This window comes from Schistocerca piceifrons, chromosome 7 (assembly GCF_021461385.2).
Source record: "Schistocerca piceifrons isolate TAMUIC-IGC-003096 chromosome 7, iqSchPice1.1, whole genome shotgun sequence".
Classification (NCBI taxonomy): domain Eukaryota; kingdom Metazoa; phylum Arthropoda; class Insecta; order Orthoptera; family Acrididae; genus Schistocerca; species Schistocerca piceifrons.
Window position 1 is genome coordinate 241,387,030 of NC_060144.1, and position 20,836 is coordinate 241,407,865.

The 20,836-nt window shown below is 42.1% G+C and overlaps 1 protein-coding gene across 1 annotated transcript in view; it reads left to right on the plus strand.

Annotated features, from left to right (window-relative positions):
* The first annotated feature begins 1,067 nt into the window (after positions 1–1,067).
* LOC124805594 (furin-like protease 2) overlaps positions 1,068–20,836 on the plus strand; it is a 718,105-nt gene continuing 698,336 nt past the window's right edge. Inside the window, exon 1 of the mRNA XM_047266161.1 lies at positions 1,068–1,182. The gene's annotated coding sequence lies outside the window, so the exon portion shown is untranslated. The remainder of the gene's footprint in view (positions 1,183–20,836) is intronic.

Below are 20,836 nucleotides of genomic sequence, written 5' to 3' on the forward strand. Positions count from 1 at the left end.
CCGCTCGTGTTACCTCTCTGTTCAACTCAAACAGAAGAATATTTCAGAAATGTTCCGATTTCTCCACTTGGTACTCCATTTTCTAGCGCCCATAACTCACTACCTCCAAATGATAAAAAATAAATCTAAACTCAAACAGCATCAGTGAACTGCAAATAAAAAAAGAAAGGAGGGAGAGAGAGAGAATCGATGAATGAACTGATATCAACATACAAAAGAAAAAACCCTACGAAATTATGAACTAGCCTGGTACTACTAATAACGCATATTCTGCAGAGCACAGTCCGAACATCAATCCTATACCTATGCTAACCCATCGAGGGCAGGTGGACAACAGCCCGACAGGAAGTACTTGAACAGTAATAATTGTAATCCAACGCCGTTTCTTCAAAACACGGTACTCCAAAAAGCCTCATCTTCAGGCCCTAAGCGCAATCTGTCATCAACGTACGAACCACATTGACAAAGACTAACGGAGTCTTCAGTAAAACTTATTGGTCACTTTACGCCAACATGTGCAATCACCAAAGCCAGACGACCATTGGCGGGTTTGTTACTGGTACGAAGGTACGGAATGCAGTTGACTTCGGCCCCACTGCAGTCTAATTTGATGGTTGCACATGCTGCGGTAATATGCTTAATAGGATGTATTAGTTCCTTTTGAAGACTGTTGGTCTTGCCATTCCGGTTCCTACGTTGATGGCCGATTACGCTTGGGACCTGAAGATTACGCCTTTAGGAGCCGAAATTGGTTGCATGTTTAGAACAAACGACATTGGATTACAGTACAGCTGTGGGTATCAATACTGTCATCATTCTGGTCATTCCTATAGAGTTGGGTACCCATAAGATAAACAGTTTTCCCTCTAAATAGGATAAAACAGCGAAAGTTTAGTTATAACCGTGCTGTCTTGTAAACTGATCAGCAGGCTAGTCGGCTTACACGTTGTGACGCGGTGTGTTGCAACAGTGGGACGGCGCTGGGCCGCCATGAGCCCGTAGCGGCGGCTGGAGGCGGCCATGGGGCTGTGGCTGCGGTGCGCGCTGCTGGCGGCGGCGCTGGGGGCCGCTTCGGCGCCCGCCCCCGGCGTCTTCCTCAACCAGTTCGCCGTGCGCGTCGAGGGTGGCGCGGCCGCTGCCGACGACGTGGCCCACCGCAACGGCTTCGTCAACCTCGGACAGGTAACTTGCTTACCCGCTCGCAACACGAATGTCTGCAGGACCGATGTTTTACCATGTGCAAGGTATCCCATGATCGTATCAACGGGACTACCACACAGCTTATAGCTGCCGTTACCGGTCCAAACGACGCAGCCCGAGGTGCTGCTTAGTGTAACAGTTTTGAAGACGTTAGTGTTCGCTTACATGGTGTTTTTGGCTAAACCGGTTTTGCTAGTCTCACTAGCCCTTACAAATTGTTAGTCGACGGCTGTGGCATTAAGTAGTACGAGCCTCTCCTCAGATCTATTCTCAACAGTGATTCTCAATCTTCCTCTGACCACTGAGAGCATTACCCCTGTGTTCAATCAGATATTAGCTATTACCCCCTCTCTCCCACCCGTTATCAGCATTCCCGCTCATACATCAGCAAGTACCGAACCGCCTCCTACCTCCATCATCAATGTTAGTGGCGAAAATACATTTTTAATTCCGTAGGTACGGGTAATATATCATCTGAAATTGTGCTAAACGATTTCTCTGGAAATTATTTCGAGCAGATAATTCATGAGCTCACGCGAATATTAAACGGATGTGAAAACACACTTGACCTCTTATCAACAAATAATCCTGAGTTAATAACGAGGCTTAAAACGGATACAGGGAAAACTGGACATAGGGTTGTCGTAGCGAGACTGAATATTGTAACCCATAAATCCTCCAAAACTAAAAGAAAAATATACCTACTCTAAAAAGCAGATAAAAATTCACTTGACGCCTTCCTGAGGACAATCTCCATTCCTTCCAAATTTTAAGTATGGACCACATGTGGCTTGAATTCAAAGAAATAGTATCGGCAGCAATTGAGAGATTTAAACCAAATAAATTAACAGATGACGGAGTTGAACCTCCTTGGCACACAAAACGGATCAGAACACTGTTGCAGAGTCAATGAAGCCAACATGACAAATTTAAACAGACGATAATTCCCAAAGATTGGCGACCTTTTACAGAAGCTCGAATTTCAGCGCGCACATCAATGCCAGATTCTTGTAACAGTTCCCACAACGAAACTTTGTCTCTAAACTTGGTCGCATGTGAAGTATGTTATTGACAAGAAACAATCAATGCCTTCTCTGCGCGATAGCAACGGAGATACTATAGAAGACAGTGCTGCCCAAGCAGAGTTAGTAAACAGAGCCTTCCGAAACGCCTTCACAAAAGCAGACGAAGTAAATAATCCAGAATTCGAATCAAGAACAGCTGCCAACATCAGTAACCTAGAAGTAAATGTCCTCGGAGTAATGAAGCAACTTAAAACACTTAATAAAACCAAGTCTTATGGTCCAGACTGTATACTAATTACGTTCCTTTCGGATTATGCTGGTGCGTTAGCTCGACGAAAGTCCGTATCCAAAGACTGGAAAGTTGCACGGGTCACAACAATATTTAAGAAATATATTAGGAGCAATCGACTAAATTACAAGCCCACATCATTAACGTCGATATGCAACAGGATTCTGGAACATATATTGTGTTCGAAGATAAAGAATTCCCTCGAAGCAAACGGTCTATTTACACACAGCCAACAAGGGTTTAGAGAACATCGTTCTTGTGAAACACAACTAGCTCTTTATTCGCATGAAGTGTTGAGTCCTTGTGAAAAGGGATTTCAGATCGATTCCGTATTTCTGGGTTTCCAGAAGGCTTTTGACTGCACGAATCCTGGATCTCAAAATCTGAATACAGTGCTCTACTCGCTAGGCAACCGCGGTCGCGGCTTATTAGCGAGTATACCAGATTTAACAAGTTGTCAGTTAAGGCTCGCATACATTTTTTATGGGCTAGAGCAGTTTCGACAATTATGTAATTCTCAATAGCCCATATAACTTCTTCAGTGCTGGCTCTCTAGAATTGCTCTTCTCAACCTAGAGAGGCTTATTACGCCCTGAGTGGTAAATTGAAACTGACTGGGGAGGGGGTGGGGAGGGGAGAGAAGATGTAAAAACAGAAGGGTTAAATTGTGTTTCGATCATGAAAGTAAACTGCTGGTAAATATAGTTACTTTTATTACTATTTAATATGACGCCAATATTATACTTAAATTACTAACAATAATTTTTTTTTAAATACTTTCATTAACTCTTGACACAGTGTGGTGTAGCTTACAGCTTATGAAACGAATGTATGAACGTCTTCCTTACGATGATAGTGAAACTGAAACATATATATGACATATGCTTAAATGCCTCACGTAATTGCCTCCTCCGGCAATAAACAAAGTGACAGAACACAACAGAAGCTATTGTTATTAGCGGGTCTGGTCAAACACAAACCATTGGCAGCCTGAAGTCCTCCAATTTCCGCTATTTCAGAAGTAATAAGTCAACCGATCAAGTGATTTAAAAAAAAAAACTAGGTACAGTGCACACATATCAATATGGTTGATTTCAAATAGGAGTGCAGAATGTGGAAGAAACAAGTGTTGCTAGAGAGAGATTAGAGGTGCATAGTATGCTTGTTTTATAACAAGCGTCTACTTAAATGTGGGTAGTAAGCTTTCTTTTCTGGGAAGGGGTTGTAGATAGCAATTCCGATACATTTCCAGTTGCTTTACTGTTTCAGGTAGAAATGGGTTGTTAGAAACACTATCTGTTGTCTCATTGCCACATAGTTCGTGGTTAAAAAAAAGTCTTATTCTTCTTTTTTCTGAAATGTTTCTGCTCATTCAGAACAAGCCAAACCGCTCGTCCACGTCGTGGTAGACACGCAACGGCGTGAAGTAATGGACTGTCTGTACGGACGAAGTACAGTGGGGACTGCGTGTGCCCCGAGAGCGGTAGATTAGCTGTGAAAGCGTTACAGGAACCCAGTGACGGCCAACAGGGCACGGATGAAGTTGCGATGGATCCAGTAACCAATTCGCTTTCAGTAATCAAACGAGCTTCGGATCAACAACAGACCTACAAAAACCGAAAATGATCTGTCTTCCATCTTTTTAAAAATAGAAGTATTAAAGGGAAATTATTTTTCGCTCTGAATTTCACTTAAGAATTACATCCAGATCTACATCTTTATGGATACTTTGCAAATCACATTTAAGTGCCTGACAGAGGGTTCATTGAACCACCTTCACAGTTCTGTATTATTCCAATCTCGTATAGCGCGCGGAAGCAACGAACACCTGTATCTTTCCGTACGAGCTCTGATTTCCTTATTGTATCGTGGTGATCGTTTCTACCTATGTAGCTCGTTGTCAAGAAAATATTTTTGCACTCGTCGGAGAAAGCCGGTGATTGGAATTTTGTGAGAAGATTCCGTCGCAACGGAAAACCACTTTGTTTTAATGATGTCCAGCCCAAATCCTGTATCATTTCAGTGACACTCTCTCCCATATTTCGCATAATACAAAACGTGCAGCTCCTCTTTGAACTTTTTCGATGTACTCCGTCAGTCCTATCTGGTAACGATCCCACACCGCGCAGCAGTATTTTAAAAGAGGACGGACAAGCGTGTGTAGGCAGTCTCCTTAGTACATCTGTCACTTTTCTAAGTGTGCAGCCAATAAAACGCAGTGTTTTGTTAGCCTTCCCCACATTTTCTACGTGTTGCTTCAATTTAATTTGTTCGTAATTGGAGTTTCTATGTGTTTAGTTGAATTTACGGCCTTTAGATTTGACTGATTTATGGTGTAACCAAAGTTAAACGAATTCCTTTTAGCACTCATGTGGATGACCTCACAATTTTCATTACTAGGATGGCTTAGATGGAACTGATAGGCCACCACACATTTGATTCACTGTATTCAATATGTCATCTCCACCGATATTTCAAAGTGCAATCTATTCTGCACTACGTCCGAATTATTTCGACGCTTTTTCAGAGCAAGTTATATCTAATAGACGGTAATCCTTTATTGTACTATACTAAAAAATACTAGTGACATTGAAACTAACGTTTTGCAGTTTAATACAACTTTCATTTACTCGACACACAGCGTCAATTGCATATGGGACAGTCAAAGGGAATGGGGAGATTGTAAGAAATGATATAAACTGTGCATCATTTGAAAAGTAATAATCCATAACTGTTAACACATTTATTGTACTGTGCGAGACGAAGGTCAAGACATCACGGAAAAATGTAGTCTGACCCATACGTTGCCGAGGTTGTTTCGTGTAGGCTGCAGGAATATCGCTGGGAGGCCGTTACATATCCACCATACAGTCCCGGTCTCTGCTCATGCGATATGCAAATTTTTGCAGCCGTAAACAAAGACATTCGTGATCGTCGATTTTTCGGACGAAGTGGTGCACGTCTGGGTACATTCACGGTTCCGTAGGCAACCGTAAACATACTTCCATGCAGGAACTGAGATTTCAGTTTCTGCATCCATAACAAAACAAACTGAATTGTTGTTGTTGTTGTGGTCTTTAGTCCTGAGACTGGTTTGATGCAGCTCTCCATGCTACTCTATCCTGTGCAAGCTTCTTCATCTCCCAGTATCTACTGCAGCCTACATCCTTCTGAATCTGCTTAGTGTATTGATCTCTTGGTCTCCCTCTACGATTTTTACCCTCCACACTGCCCTCCAATGCTAAATTTGTGATCCCTTGATGCCCCAAAACATGTCCTACCAACCGATCCCTTCTTCTAGTCAAGTTGTGCCACAAACTTCTCTTCTCCCCAATCCTATTCAGTACCTCCTCATTAGTTACGTGATCCACCCACCTTATCCTCAGCATTCTTCTGTAGCACCACATTTCAAAAGCCACTATTCTCTTCTTGTCCAAACTATTTATCGTCCATGTTTCACTTCCATACATGGCTACACTCCATACAAATACTTTCAGAAACGACTTCCTGACACTTAAATCTATACTCGATGTTAACAAATTTCTCTTCTTCAGAAACGATTTCCTTGCCATTGCCAGTCTACATTTTATATCCTCTCTACTTCGACCATCATCAGTTATTTTACTCCCTAAATAGCAAAACTCCTTTACTACTTTAAGTGTCTCATTTCCTAATCTAATCCCCTCAGCATCACCCGATTTAATTTGACTACATTCCATTATCCTCGTTGTGCTTTTGTTGATGTTCATCTTATATCCTCCTTTCAAGACACTGTCCATTCCGTTCTACTGCTCTTTCAAGTCCTTTGCTGTCTCTGACAGAATTACAAGGTCATTGGCGAACCTCAAAGTTTTTATTTCTTCTCCAAGGATTTTAATACCTACTCCGAATTTTTCTTTTGTTTCCTTTACTGATTGCTCAATATAGAGATTGAATAACATCGGGGAGAGGCTACAACCCTGTCTCACTCCTTTTCCAACCACTGCTTCCCTTTCATGCCCCTCGACTCTTATAACTGCCATCTGGTTTCTGTACAAATTGTAAATAGCCTTTCGCTCCCTGTATTTTACCCCTGCCATCTTCAGAATTTGAAAGAGAGTATTCCAGTTAACGTTGTCAAAAGCTTTCTCTAAGTCTACAAATGCTAGAAATGTAGGTTTGCCTTTTCTTAACCTTTCTTCTAAGATAAGTCTTAAGGTTAGTGTTGCCTCACGTGTTCCAACATTTCTACGGAATCCAAACTGATCTTCTCCGAAGTCCGCTTCTACCAGTTTTTCCATTCGTCTGTAAAGAATTCGCGTTAGTATTTTGCAGCTGTGACTTATTAAACTGATAGTTCGGTAATTTTCACATCTGTCATCACCTGCTTTCTTTACCCAAGAGGACGCCATCATCATTTAATCATACAGTAAAGCTGCATGTCCTCGGGAAAAATTACGGCTGTAGTTTCCCCTTGCTTTCAGCCGTTCGCAGTACCAGCACAGCAAGGCCGTTTTGGTTAATGTTGCAAGGCCAGATCAGTCAGTCATCCAGACTGTTGCCCCTGCAACTACTGAAAAGGCTGCTGCCCCTCTTCAGGAACCACATGTTTGTCTGGCCTCTCAACAGATACCCCTCCGTTGTGGTTGCACGGCCATCTGTATCGCTGAGGCACGCAAGCCTGCCCACCAACGGCAAGGTCCATGGTTCATGGGGGGAAACTGAATTATAGAATAATTTTCACCTGGCAGTACTTTTCTTGTATCACTGATGGACTCTAAAAATGCCAAGTGTCTTTCGCAGTGTTGCTGTCGAGACCAGTACGTTATTCAGGAATACGATTCCCTGGAAACATTTCCATGACTTAATCGTTCAGACTAAATTACTCCACCTAGTCTCTACTCTTTTTTTTTTTCAAACATGTTTGTGGCGAAAACAGATCAAGAGTTTCTTCATAAAACGGACAATATTTTTGGCAGAATAAGCCGTGGAATGATAACAAGTGCACACTGAGTTTCAAAATAATCCATTAAAAATATCTGTCACCCATGCATAATGGTCGAACGATTGCCGTACTTCGCGTATTTTAGCACCTTGGTCAGTGAGATACCAACCGAGCTAATATACCTTTTGCTTAGCGAAGTAATCTGTACCACCTGAGCCTTCAGGGAGGAAGATTACTTCTCATGAACTTAGACACGTGAATGAATTTGCCGTGGAGTGTATCTGTCGCGAAATGATTGAAAAATGTTAATAGACTGGCTTTTGCAAATGAGTTCTGTGTGTTGGTTTTTACGAAAAACATTAATTTAATAACACAGTGCTACATTTTAAAACTTCTGGGATGATATTTCCGTAGTGTAAGGTCTTAGTTAAAATATTTTTCATTCTGATACCAAATCTGATTTTCATTTTCCTCTATCGCTTCAGACTCTTATACAATTCTAACCTGAAGCAGAGCTTCAAAACACAGCATCAAAATCATAAGCCCTTCATCTTTAAATAATTTTATTAATTACTTTCCTTGGTTTCTATAACAAGAGAATGATACTCACAGTAGTAGAAGATGTTTAGAACCCTGTATGGAGCCAAATAATGCGTTGGCTTCCTGTTTTAAGATTCTAGTCAGGAGATAAATAATTTAGTCAGATTTGACTACGTAATACTGTTGCAGAATCTTCTTCCAGTTTTCTACTGTCATCATAATTGCATTCATTTTGTGATTTGCTGTCCTGTTACAGACGTTCAAAAATGATAGGCTGAATTTTAATTAGGAAAATGTCACCACGTGCAGCAGGTCGTAAGGTCAAAGATCTATTAGAATAATTTCTATCCTCACTTTTTGCGTTATGACCTTCAGCATAAACAATACAAAAACGAAAATCGTATACATGATTATATGACTCCCCTAAATCATGAGAAGTGCAGTACGTATTGCTCTTCCCATTTCTCCACAGTCTCAGTCCCTCATCAGATATATGGCACACTTTCAGTGGTAACTAGCCTTTGTCTTGATCAGCAAGCCCTAGAGCAAAACACCCATAGTAGAAGTTTCCCGCGAAATTATGAATGTCCTGTCTTTGCTTAGCATTTAGTAGCTGGCAGTAACGTAATAGAATAGAAGGAGCTCACTTGTAAGAAACTGTGAAACTACATTTAACAGCACAAATATAGTCTCACAACACATTTGTACGTCAACTAAGATTTCTTAAGGCACATGGTTGCAAGTACCACTGACTGGTAACTGCATTTCTCTCTATGTATGACGAGATTTAGAATAAAAATGACTGTACGTGATTTGCGAAAAAACTATTGTAGTGAATCGAGAATAGTTTACTCTTTGACGTGAAATAACTTGCTGATCACTAATGAATTGCCCCATGTTGGGTGCAACTAACTGTCATTAATAAGGAAATCAAACATAAAACGTTACAAGATTCGAGCGTTGATAAGCCAGTGGAACAGATTGTTTAGATGAATAAAACATAAAATGACTGCATTTAAATACTTGTTTTGTGAATAAAACTGCCTTTTCCTGCTGCTAGTTTATTTACCCCATACGCATTTCGCCTTCTCCTGTTCTAAGGCATCATCAGTGGGATCTATAAAGATACAGTTTTGTTAGTTATAGATTATCAAACAGTACACTTCGCGATTTCTTGTAAAAAAAAAATTAATTACTTACGATTTGCTGATCTGCGTTTCCTCACACCTGGTCTGGAGGTCGCACTACCATTTTTATTACTACCACACAAACACATATTTGTATTCTCGCCTTCCCCACACTGTTCACCATGTATCTCACTCTTTTTTGTGGTGGACTATTATTCTTTTGTCACTCGGTACAACTATTTCGTCGTACACTACTTATCATAGCGTAAATATTGCGAGTCCATTACGTGTTTCATCATCTTTGGTATGTTTTCCTATTTGTGGCCAACCTAACGAAGTATATGTTCGAGACTAACTTTTATTTATGATGTTTATACCGTGTGTGTGTGTGTGTGTGTGTGTGTGTGTGTGTGTGTGTGTGTGTGTATGAATAGGGGAGAGAGGGGGATAGAGCCGACGAGGGTGGTTTTTTTCTGGGGGGTGGGGGGTTGGGGGGGTACTAGCTGTTAGCGAGTGGTTGAAAACTATGATGACACCTGATTTGACTTTTCGTTTCGATATTCTGTTACTGCATTTATTTCAGTAAGTTTTGTGTAAAAAACCAAACCAAAATTACAAATGTCACAGCCGATTTGGCTGGGCGTGGACACGAATCTGTTATGCAGGGGATGGTGGGCGGAATGAATAATTCCACCATTCTGCATAGCCTTTTGTCGTGAGGTGATGACGGCGGCAAGTGCTGACTCGCGATGACGCGTCGCTTCGGACCTGTGTGGTGCTCTGCTCGGCAGCCGGTGGCTGTGCGGCCAGGGTCCAGAACGGCGTCCACGTTGATACGTCACTGTCTATAGCCGTAGCCGAAGCACCGCTATCACGGTGTCGGAAGGCGGATGATGGCGATTGACAGAAGGGCCCCCATATCCTCTTGCTTCTGCACTGTCTCACCGACTGTCCTCTTCAATCCCCCTCTCTCTCCAAGCTCGACAACTCCTTGAATATTTACCCCCTCTCTTTTTGGCATTGGCGGACTAAACTTGGAATGTCGTCCTGTGACAGATCGCCGTTTCGTGACCAAGCCTCCAAATGCAGAGTGGAAATTCTCTGTCTTGCGTGGGCTGCTGTGTGACTCGGTAATTGACATCTCTTTCACGATGTCACTATCAAGGCGGTTCCCAGTTATATGTTTCTCTGCATTTGTAAGTTACTGTGGAAGCAATTTTTTTCCATGACTCTCTCAGCGTGAGACATGGAGAGTCTCATATTTTCGCTTCGCCTCAGAATCTGCTGCCGTTCGGAATTTATAAGGGACGTTCATACAGTACAGAATGTTGCTTTTCTTTAAGCAGGCTCACTTATTTCGCAGACCTTTAGTTTCACACGCCTCGCTGTGAGAATTACCATACCTCCAGAGGCACATGCTTTACACGCTGTTCTAGTGGCAGCAGGAGTCAACCAGTTTGCGGCACACTTCTCGTTATGTGACAAGCTGTTCGCAAGGTGCCCATTCTTAAGCGAAGCGTATATGTGCTCCTTACCTCTCTGTGGTTGCAGAATGGCTCCGGTGTTAGCTTCTTGGGCGCTAACCACATAGAGCCAATTTCATTATGTAATTAGAATGTGTTTTGTTCAGTACTCAATGAAAAACCTTTGCCCCATTTTGACTCCAGTTTTCTCATTACACTTTGTGAGCATATACATAAACAAGGGGGCAATAATTTCACATTAACCTCACTGATAAAGTACAGAACAAAAGGAAGTCCTAATTGTCAATATTGAGAGAAATTTAGACTAATACTAGTCCGATATGATGAAGCTTGCAGGGAACAAGTGAGATTGGAATAACAATTTTCTCAAAAGGTTGTCCTCGAATAACTGTTGATCAGAGCAGAGGGATTGCCCTAATTGTGCAAGAAAGACGTACGAAAAGCGTTTGCAAATGGCAAAGCCTCCTCGGACATGGATGAGCCCTCGACTGCTTGACCAAGTGTTGTATCACAGGACCTTACAAAATTTAGAAAGCAAGGCACCGAATGATTGCTCTCTCCTTCACTGGCGGCATGTGCTCCCAGGTGTTGTCAGCGTAGTTCACGAAAGAATCGGAGAGCTGAGTGCTCCATACAGTGGGGCCGGCAGCGAACTGTTACTAGTTATACAGCCGTCCCTCCAATAACATTTATTATATGGCTATCAGTTTCGCTGCTTCATTACCCCATATTCAGGTCTTAACTGATGCTGAGTAGGTTAATCTGCGCTGATCCTTGAAAATGCTAGTCTGCCTTCTGCACTTTCTTTTAGAAAAAAATATTAAATGGAGTAAAAAATTATTTTACATTAAAAATAGTAACACATATGATCAAATGACTATTTCACAGATATGAACCATCGCCTATTGCCTATAGTTATCAATACACCATTGGCTTCGAGGTAGCCAAAATGACTGACAAGTGTGGTTCAAATCCATGATGATAGAGGTGGTGGCAGAGGCAACGCCAATAGGAATAATTCCTCCTCTACTAACATAGGACGCCGGTTGCCGCTACCACAGTACTAAAAACCTTCATTAAAATTTTGAATCATGGTACACAGGAATCTTTAACTAGACCACATTTAACAAGAGATACAAATCACCTATCATGTAACACAGAGCTAACTCGTTAATTATTTAGTAAAATTTAAACCTGCCACCAAAGCAGAAAATGGCGAATGATATGCAGGGAACTTCGAATTTACTGCTCAGGCATAAAATTTTTCTTTAATTTGTTTTTTTTCTTTTTTTTTTTTTTTGTAGATGCAAACAATTTAGTAAACAGCTCGAGGTCGTGATACTAGCCAACAGGTAACTATAGCGATCCCTCAGAAATAAGGTAGCTAGATTAAAAAATTGTCACTGACTATAAAGTAAAGTTCGAAAAGCAGAAATAAAGGTTCAAATGGCTCTGAGCACTGTGGGACTTACTTTCTGAGATCTTCAGTCCCATAGAGCTTAGAACTACTTAAACCTAACTAAGGACATCACACACATCCATGCCCGAGGCTGGATTCGAACCTGCGACCGTAGCGGTCGTGCGGTTCCAGACTGTAGCGCCTAGTACGGCTCGGCCACTCTGGCCGGCATTACCAGTATAACAACGGGCAACCAGGATACGGAGTCAAAATAGCCACCACCAGACACTACGTGACGTGCACCCTAATCGGAAGATAACCGTGTTTTCTCGTAAAATCCAGCGCCTACTGACAAACGCTTGCTTAGAGAGCGCCGAGAGAAGGATGTAACGAAGATTACCCCTAGTCGGAAACTCACGCGTATCATCTAACACACGCCACTATTCGTCCTGCAGAAGTACAAGAAGCTCTTAACGAGCAATGTTCACGGCTGCGACCAACACACGGTCCCGCCAAACCCCCAGTGAGCAAAGGGTCAGCTCCTGCCAACGTGCCACGGAATACACTTGGCCACAACAGCGTGCCGCCTCACTTGCGCTCTTCGCCGTCCATGTCAGGCTCTCCTTTTCTTCAGGTCTCCGCAGCCCTTAACTACCTTCTCCTGCGACCTGCCCTCTACTGGCGACAGTAACGCTCACATGTTCTTGCGGCCAGAGGGACTCCGCGGGAATTACGCGAAATTAAACGCAGGCGCACCGCGAAACAAGGACTCAATATTTCACCATCCATCTTCTAAATGATTTCATGGATCCAACTACTAATCCCTCACCTACAGCAAACTTTTCCTCCCATATTTTGTTGTTCATGATCTCTGTCCACCGCATTTTCACTCATTGATGTCTTAACACCTGTTCTCCGGATCTGTATCTTTCCCATGTCAGTGTTTTCTAATATTTCTCTCCTCGCCGATTCTGCAGAGAAGCTCTTCCCGTATCAGTCCACCTAATTCTGTATAACGCGTTAATTCGACAGCTTCAATTCCTTCCCAACGTTTCAACAGTCAATGTTTCTCTACCATACAATGCTGTGCTCTATATACGTATTCTCAGAAGTTACTTCATCAAGTGAAGACCATTGTTCCATACGAGTAGACTTAGTTTAACCATGAATGCTCTCTTTGCTTTTTATGTCTTTCTTGGTTTACACGTGATACGTTGTTTTGCTTCCAAGATTGCGTAATTTCTTCATTTCGTAACTTCCTCGACAGTTCATCTTTCTTTGGCTTATGATATACTCATTAAAGATTTTATTCCATTTAATAGGTCACGTAATTTTCCCCAAATTTCATTGAGCATACAGATATCTTTAGTGTAACAATTGATATCCTGTCACTCTGAAATTTAATCCCACATCTTAACATTCATTTCTTTGATTCATCCATGATTGGTACATTTTTGTGGTTGTTACAATCAACGTTAAATAGTCACCTCAACGACGTTTTCACAGTCTAGAGACACTAAAACTGGCGCGTTTCGAAACACAAGGCTTCATTTTTAGAATTATTATAACAGAATCTCTTAAAGCGTTCTAGATGAAACTACAGTTATGAAAGGTAAGCGACCACGAAATTTTAGTATTTTTATATGTATTTTTATCCCGGCCGATTTTAGAGATAATTGTATAATAATTCTGGCGATGGAAATTGATCTTGGGAATGAATGAGTTTTAGTGTTTTTCACTGTTTCATTCGCTTATTCGATATACGGATTAAACAGGAGGGCGAAAGGCTGCATCCTACTCTTACACCCTTTTTAAACCGAGAACTGCCAATCCTCCATTCTTTTCCTTTCCCTTTGGTCCTTGTACGTACTGTATATTACCCGTCATTATCTACAGCCTACTCTTACTTTTCTCGAAACTCTCGAACGTAATTTCCCATTTTACATTGTCCACAGTTTTCCTAAATCGATAAATCCAGATAATGTGTCTTGATTTCTCTGAATTCTTGTTCCCACTATTAAGAAGAACGTCAGAACTGTCTCTGGTGCCTTTACTTTGCCGAAAGCCAAACTAATCCTGAGCTACGAAATCCTCGATTTTCCTCTGTATATTATTCTTGCTAGCATCTTCGATGTATGAGTTCTTAAGATGAATTCGGGATGTTTTGGATGACTTTTCTTCGTGAGTCTATCGTCATGTCTCCAGACTCCAGATGCTACACCTTTTAGAAGTTTGTAAAGGATTATAATTATCCATTCTTTCTTACTAAGTCTTCCTAAACCCTGTCAGATTGTAATACTGTGTTCGCTAACTCTTCCGTACATGATCCCTTCTACCACTTCATCAGACAAGTCGTCTCCGTCGTAGAGACCTTCAGTGTAATCTTTCCAGCCACCTGATCTCTCCTATGCGTTTGACAGTGGAATATCCATTACACTCTTAATATTGAAGCCCTTGCTTTTAATTTTACCGTAAATTTCCTTACTTTTTCTGTGTGCTGAGTTAATCATTTCAGCGACAATTTGTCTTTTGATGTCAAGCATTTTTTCTTCGTCGATTTAGCGTTGACTTTCTTGCAGTGCCTATTTATATTACTAAGAGAGTTATATTGCCCTAATCTTGCCATTCCCTTAAAATTGTTGTACCTTCTTGTTCCTTCGATCAATAAAATTGTTTCTTCGCAGTTACGTTCCTCCCATAGAAGTGATCAGTCTGGCCTAAAAATGATGCTACTCTGTCAGGCTACAGTGTCCGTCGGTTCCCCTGAGTGTCTGTTCTAGGATAGCCGTAAGACTCTATTCCCGTATGGAAACACTTCATCTTTAAGGCGTCTCATCCAAGTCCGTTGACTGAGCTCTTTCATTCATCAAAGGTGACACATATCAGCCATTACTGCTTTTGGTTTAAGTCCTCCCAAATCACCGTTTATATTTTTGTCCCTGACGCTCGTCTACGTTCCATTATGTACCTCAGCTTGCACTGCTTGTGATTCATTCTTGATGGATACAAGTTTTGCTTTACAAGATGTCAAGAAACTTACTGTTTCTTGTCTATGTAGGGGGAATCGTAGTCAAATAGAAACGAAACTAGCAAGTAATGTAGCCATACGTTGTTGAGTAGTTTAACGAGAGTAGGAAGTCTTCCACGTATGTTTGAAAGGAACCATGACGGCACTGACCTTCATTGGAATGTGGTCATCAGTTTACATAAAACGAGAACTGGCTTGGGAAGATTTATAAATCATCAAAAATTTTAGTCAAAATGTGAGAGATGTACATAAACTTTCACTACCCCACCATTCCGAATTAGGGAATGGTGCCAAATCACTATAATGGCTACGATGCTGCAAGATATTATGTGCTAAGAACTGTAATAGACCCCAACAGGTTGAACTTTGTTTCTGACGAAATCGTTTTAGGAATATTAAATTCGAGATCGGATTAAAATTTTGTATTACCCAAAGTTGATCTGTGAGATCAGAGCTGTCTTGGGGAATATGATGTTATTTAGAGAGTCTATGTGTTACTTTAGAGCATAACATGCGATAGTATTGAAATTATTTTACCCAATTTGGACAGGTACCAAACGAAGGGCTTGGTTAATTCGAGTACAATAGAATGAACGAAGATATATTAATGAAAATAGGTGCTTCACAACTTAACATCATCGATACTACTTATGCAATACTGGTCGTTGTCAACACTTTTGTAATGAACCTGGTTGTCACGAAGATTACGGTTTGCATCTCGATGATCACAGAATGCAAAGTAATTAGAAAGCTTTAAAGTCCCAGCAGGGAGTGCTCATTACGACTGCACGCTGCCCATTGTACAACGTTATACAGTACTGCTAATTAACACTGGATTGTCAGGGACACCTATAGGCCACCTGTTGATTCCCGTAGCTGCAGTCCTTCTACACGTTCAACATAATGACGACGTAAATTAAACCAACACCTGCACACACGCAGTGCAACTCTTCAAGAAGTACTTTTCATTTAACATTTTACAGTAGGTTACTTTGTACGTATATTCTTTTGATTCTCCAGAAATGTTTCATTTTAATGACATAGAATAGCCTATTGTCTTAAGGTAGTGAAACGCAGCCACGGCTCCTGGTAGTGTTGTGTTACGTTTGGTTTCAGCTAGGAATAGCGTGATGAGTGTTTAAGGAGCCATCCAGTATTGTTTAAAGTGAAACAGTTGATGTAAATATACCAGCAACTTTAAACGATGAAGCTCTTTTGTGTCCAACAAATGGTATTAGTCATAAATTTGTATCTCTCACTTCTATTTCTGATAGTAAGTGTTACGTATGAAAATAATGGAGATAAAAGCCGTAGATTTGAAAGTGGAACATGTCCGACAGTTACTTGGAAAATGAAGTGGAAGAACAAAGTAGCGCAATCAAATGCAATACGTCAAGAAGCTATTTTTTCACAGGAGCGTGTTGAGATCGAAAATAACGAGATGACACCAACGGAGCGTTATATAGGTATTTGATGACTTAACTCATAGCCTCTTCGTTACTAAAAAATATTTTCTTCAGTCACTACAGATCATTGTAAAATATCCTACCAGTATACATATATTGCATTAGTCTTCATCTGATGTGAGCAACTACTGTCACTTTTCATGAACAATCGCATACCAGATACACCCTTAATAAAGGAAAGGGAATGGGGAGAATGCGGCAAGACACTAACATACATTGCCGGCCGGTGTGGCCGAGCGGTTCTAGGCGCTGCAGTCGCAGGTTCGAATCCTGCCTCGGTCATGGATGTGTGTGATCTCCGTAGGTTAGTTAGGCTTAAGTAGTTCTAAGTTCTAGAGGACTGATGACCCCAGAAGTTAAGTCCCATAGTGCTCAGAGCCATATGAACCATTTTGAACTAACATACATAATGCAACATCAGTGGACCACTTTCGAAACCTCCTAACTGTCTCCCATTGCGACTCATAAGTTAGAAGTTCGTCTCAAAGTTTCCTACTACTTTCGTCTTTAAAAGTGCGAAAGCGTCGCCTCCTGTGACGTCACTCTCACTCTCGGCGATACTTCAAACTGCAAGGTGTCGTCATGTACGAAAAAACGCCACAGCTCAGAAGTTCGTGTGAGATGTAAGGTGGGGTAATAATTTCAGATTGATAACAAATTTCACAACAGTTTCGCCCAACGCCATGGTGGACGTCTCACATAATGAGTAGATCGTCACATACGCTCTTACACACTTTTAACCTCTTCTTTCGACGTTCTGGATGGAGGACAGAACCACGTCCCCAGCGGACAGCTGAGGAAAGCAATCCTGACACTTCGGCACTCAGAATCGATAGGATAGACACTCAGGAGGTTCCGTAGAGGGTGGCAATGAAACCATGAGGCTCATCGCACTGCGAATTGTCGTTTCCGAGCGCGAAATGTGTGGTTTTCAACGCCCCAAGGAAAGGTGTGATTTTGCTGACGTACTTTCCGGCGTCTCTTGGTGCGTATCATGTCACCCCTGAGTCGCCGTGTGCCTGAAATATTTTCCTCGCCCATCCATAAGAAAACTGCTGATTTCAACGCTGGGTCTAGCGGTTTCAATCCCCCATCGCAAAGGCGTCAAAAGAAAGAGTGAGAAGTCTGTAAGAGGCGGTGTGAAGAAACGCCCGCGGTGTAGCTACATGGACTTGTGGTGAAATCTGGTGACAATGTGACATCGTTAACCAGCCTTGCACATCACACCAACTTCTGCGTTATGACCTTTATTTTCGAACGTGTCGACACATTGCTGTTGGAAGCGTCACCGAGTACGATGTTGCAAGGCGACAAGCCTTTGCACAATTACAGAGATGGTTTCTAGGCAGCTTTGACCCACATTTCAAACTTATGCGCCGTAATGGGAGTCAGTTACGGGATTTTGAAAATGCGATCATTTAAATAAGTTGCGCAGTTTAGTTGATAGACAACAAAAGCCATGTCACTTATGACTCATGCACATAGTACGCTCACTGCCTAGATTTCTTCCGTATCGCATCATTTAAAACCAGAAACAACGTTATTGCTCTTCTTCTGAAACGACCATATGACAGAAAGTCTAGCAGCCTGTCAATTCACAGGCAGTGTGGCTATAAGTCAGCTATCTTGAAACTTCGCGCATGTTCTGCTGTCGTGGGTAGACATCACCAGTGCTGCCACCGAATTGCTAACTTACGGCACAAACTGCATCTTCCAAGCCGGTACCCTCGCGCTTCATAACTGCCAGGGGGTTGGCCACTATGCAGCAACAATAGTAAAAGAATAAGGACACGGAAATATCACTACAGTCTTACATACTAACAACACGCTCTCACAAGGCACAGCCACATCCTGCTATCAGTTGTGGGCATGGAATGGAAGGAGTCAGGAGATTTGATAGTCACAAATACTTTACAAGTTTTAAGCACATATCTTAATGACTTAACTTTACAGATCAGAGTCCACAAGAAAAAGAAAAACACAAGAAAAACTACCACCTCTAAATTCAACGGACATCTATATATATAACATACCATGCACACCACGGCCCTGCCCCTTAAAACAAACGCACCTTTACAGTAACAAGGCAGGTACAAAGCAACAGGCAACCATATCAGTAATGGCTGGTTACAATATCTGTGTTTATACAGATTCTGTATTTTTACTTTGCAATGTCATTCATCTAATGTGACGACAAACTGCATAAATACAGATATTGTAATCAACAATGATACATCGATGACTCGACGGGCTAAAATGACAAAGTATTTCTCTCTCCCTGTGCGAAAATCACGAAATGTGCGAACGTAAGATATAAGGAAGTTTGCATCGGTCCTGGTACCCGAACTGTTTAATGCGACCACTCACGATAACAGTTTAGACGTCAGATAGGTAAATCAATTAAGCACAACTAAAAATAAAATAAATTGTACCCTGAGGCTCTAATTTGCGTAGTATCGATACTAAAACATGTTTCACGGAATAATGATAGACGAATCAGTGGCTCCGCTGCTATGACGACAGGACGAATAGCACCGCCTGTGCTGGAACGCACGAACACAGTCTCCACACAGCGATGTTTCCACTGAGCACAACTGGCAAGACACTCTCCTTATGCACTGCTGTTCAAGAGAACACACCAGTAGACGTCTGCTTGTGCCTTTCCAGCATGAGATTCACTGGAGTCAAGTCTCCAGCAACCACCTGCTCGTCCCGAACAGGAACCCATGCTTTGTGTTCATAACAAATCGCTGCTAGGTCAGGCTGCCCCACTGTTGACAGCGTGAACTTTCTGTTCCGTCTGCACAGCTGACTCGCATCTTAGTTGTTCCTTTGTTCCCTCAGCCACACAGAGAGACAGGAACTGTCGATCACATGCTTCGCTCAGGCCGCCCAAGTGCTACTACTGCAGTGAATGACCCCTACGTACGGATTACGGGTCGGAGGAACCCTGACAGAAACGCCACTATGTTGAATAATGCTTTTCGTGCAGCCACAGACTGTGCGCAATAGGCTATATGATGCGCAAATTCACTTCCGACTTCCATTGCGAGGTCAATCTTTGCAAACACGGCACCATGCAGCGCAATACTGATGGGCCCAACAACATGCCGAATGGACCGCTCAGGATTGGCATTACGTTCTCTTCACCGATAGGTGTCGCATATGCCTTCAACGAGACAATCGTCGGTGACTTGTTTCGAGGTAACCCGGTCAGGCTGAACGCCTTAGACACACCGTCCAGCGAGTGCAGTAAGATGGAGGTTCCCTGATTTTATGGGGTAGCATTATGGGGGCCGACGTACGCTGCTAGTAGTCATGGAAGGCGACGTAACGGCTGTACGATACGTGAGTGCCATTCTCCGACCGATAGTGCAACCATATCGGTAGCATATCGGTCTCTCCACATCTCTTTTATCCTCCAGCCCCATGATGACAATGACTGTCCTGCCCTCCACATACGCGACCCCGCCGTCACCAGTTGCTAGCAACCAACTGTTAGGCACTGCGGCTCGCTGGCCAGCCCCCAGAACCAGCCACCGTGGGAGGTCACTAAAACCTGAAGGCATGCCATCCATGACCTGCGCTCCACGCTAACTCTTGTCCTGTCATTGCGGCCCATGGTCCTCGACACTGGCTAGAACTTGTGGCCGCTTCCTAATCCCAGACCTAGTTGCTTTACTACCACTTTTACGACTGTTCGCCTATTTTGCAGTTTCTCGTGTACTCTGCTGTGATTGGAATGGATGATCCCTTTTGACGCCAACTGCCAAGTGTGGTGGTACCTGTGAATCGTAAACTGACGCTGAAACGCGTTCCACCCGCCCACGCGACGAATTCCTAAGGCTTTTTAATCAATCAGGGGCATCGGAAGACCAATAATTTCAGGTGGTATTGTTCTATGGATTTTTCTATATTGAATTTGTCATAAGTGGTTTACTTATCTGTGTGAACACTACCTAGATAAAATTCGAAAATAATTCAGCAATGAAAGATCAAGTGCAGCTCACAATTGGTTGCATTATTATCAGAAAGTAGACTTACTTAACGAAGTTTTACGAAAAGAATATGGTAAGGAGTAAAGGGTGTACAACACTATATGAACAATGATAGCTAGAAATCTCAACTTGAATTTCAGTATTGACAAAGTTATTTATTGTGCACTCCTTGCTTTTAAACAAAAGTAGCTCAACTATACCAGCCAACATTTTGTAGTCTATATGAGACCAACAAGTAATGAGACTTCATGCAGAGGTTCTGAAGCGACGGGTACAACTAACAACACAAGTTTACAAAGGAAATTACTAGCACAATAGTTTCCATTTATACGGACACGTGAGGCTGTGCTCGTATT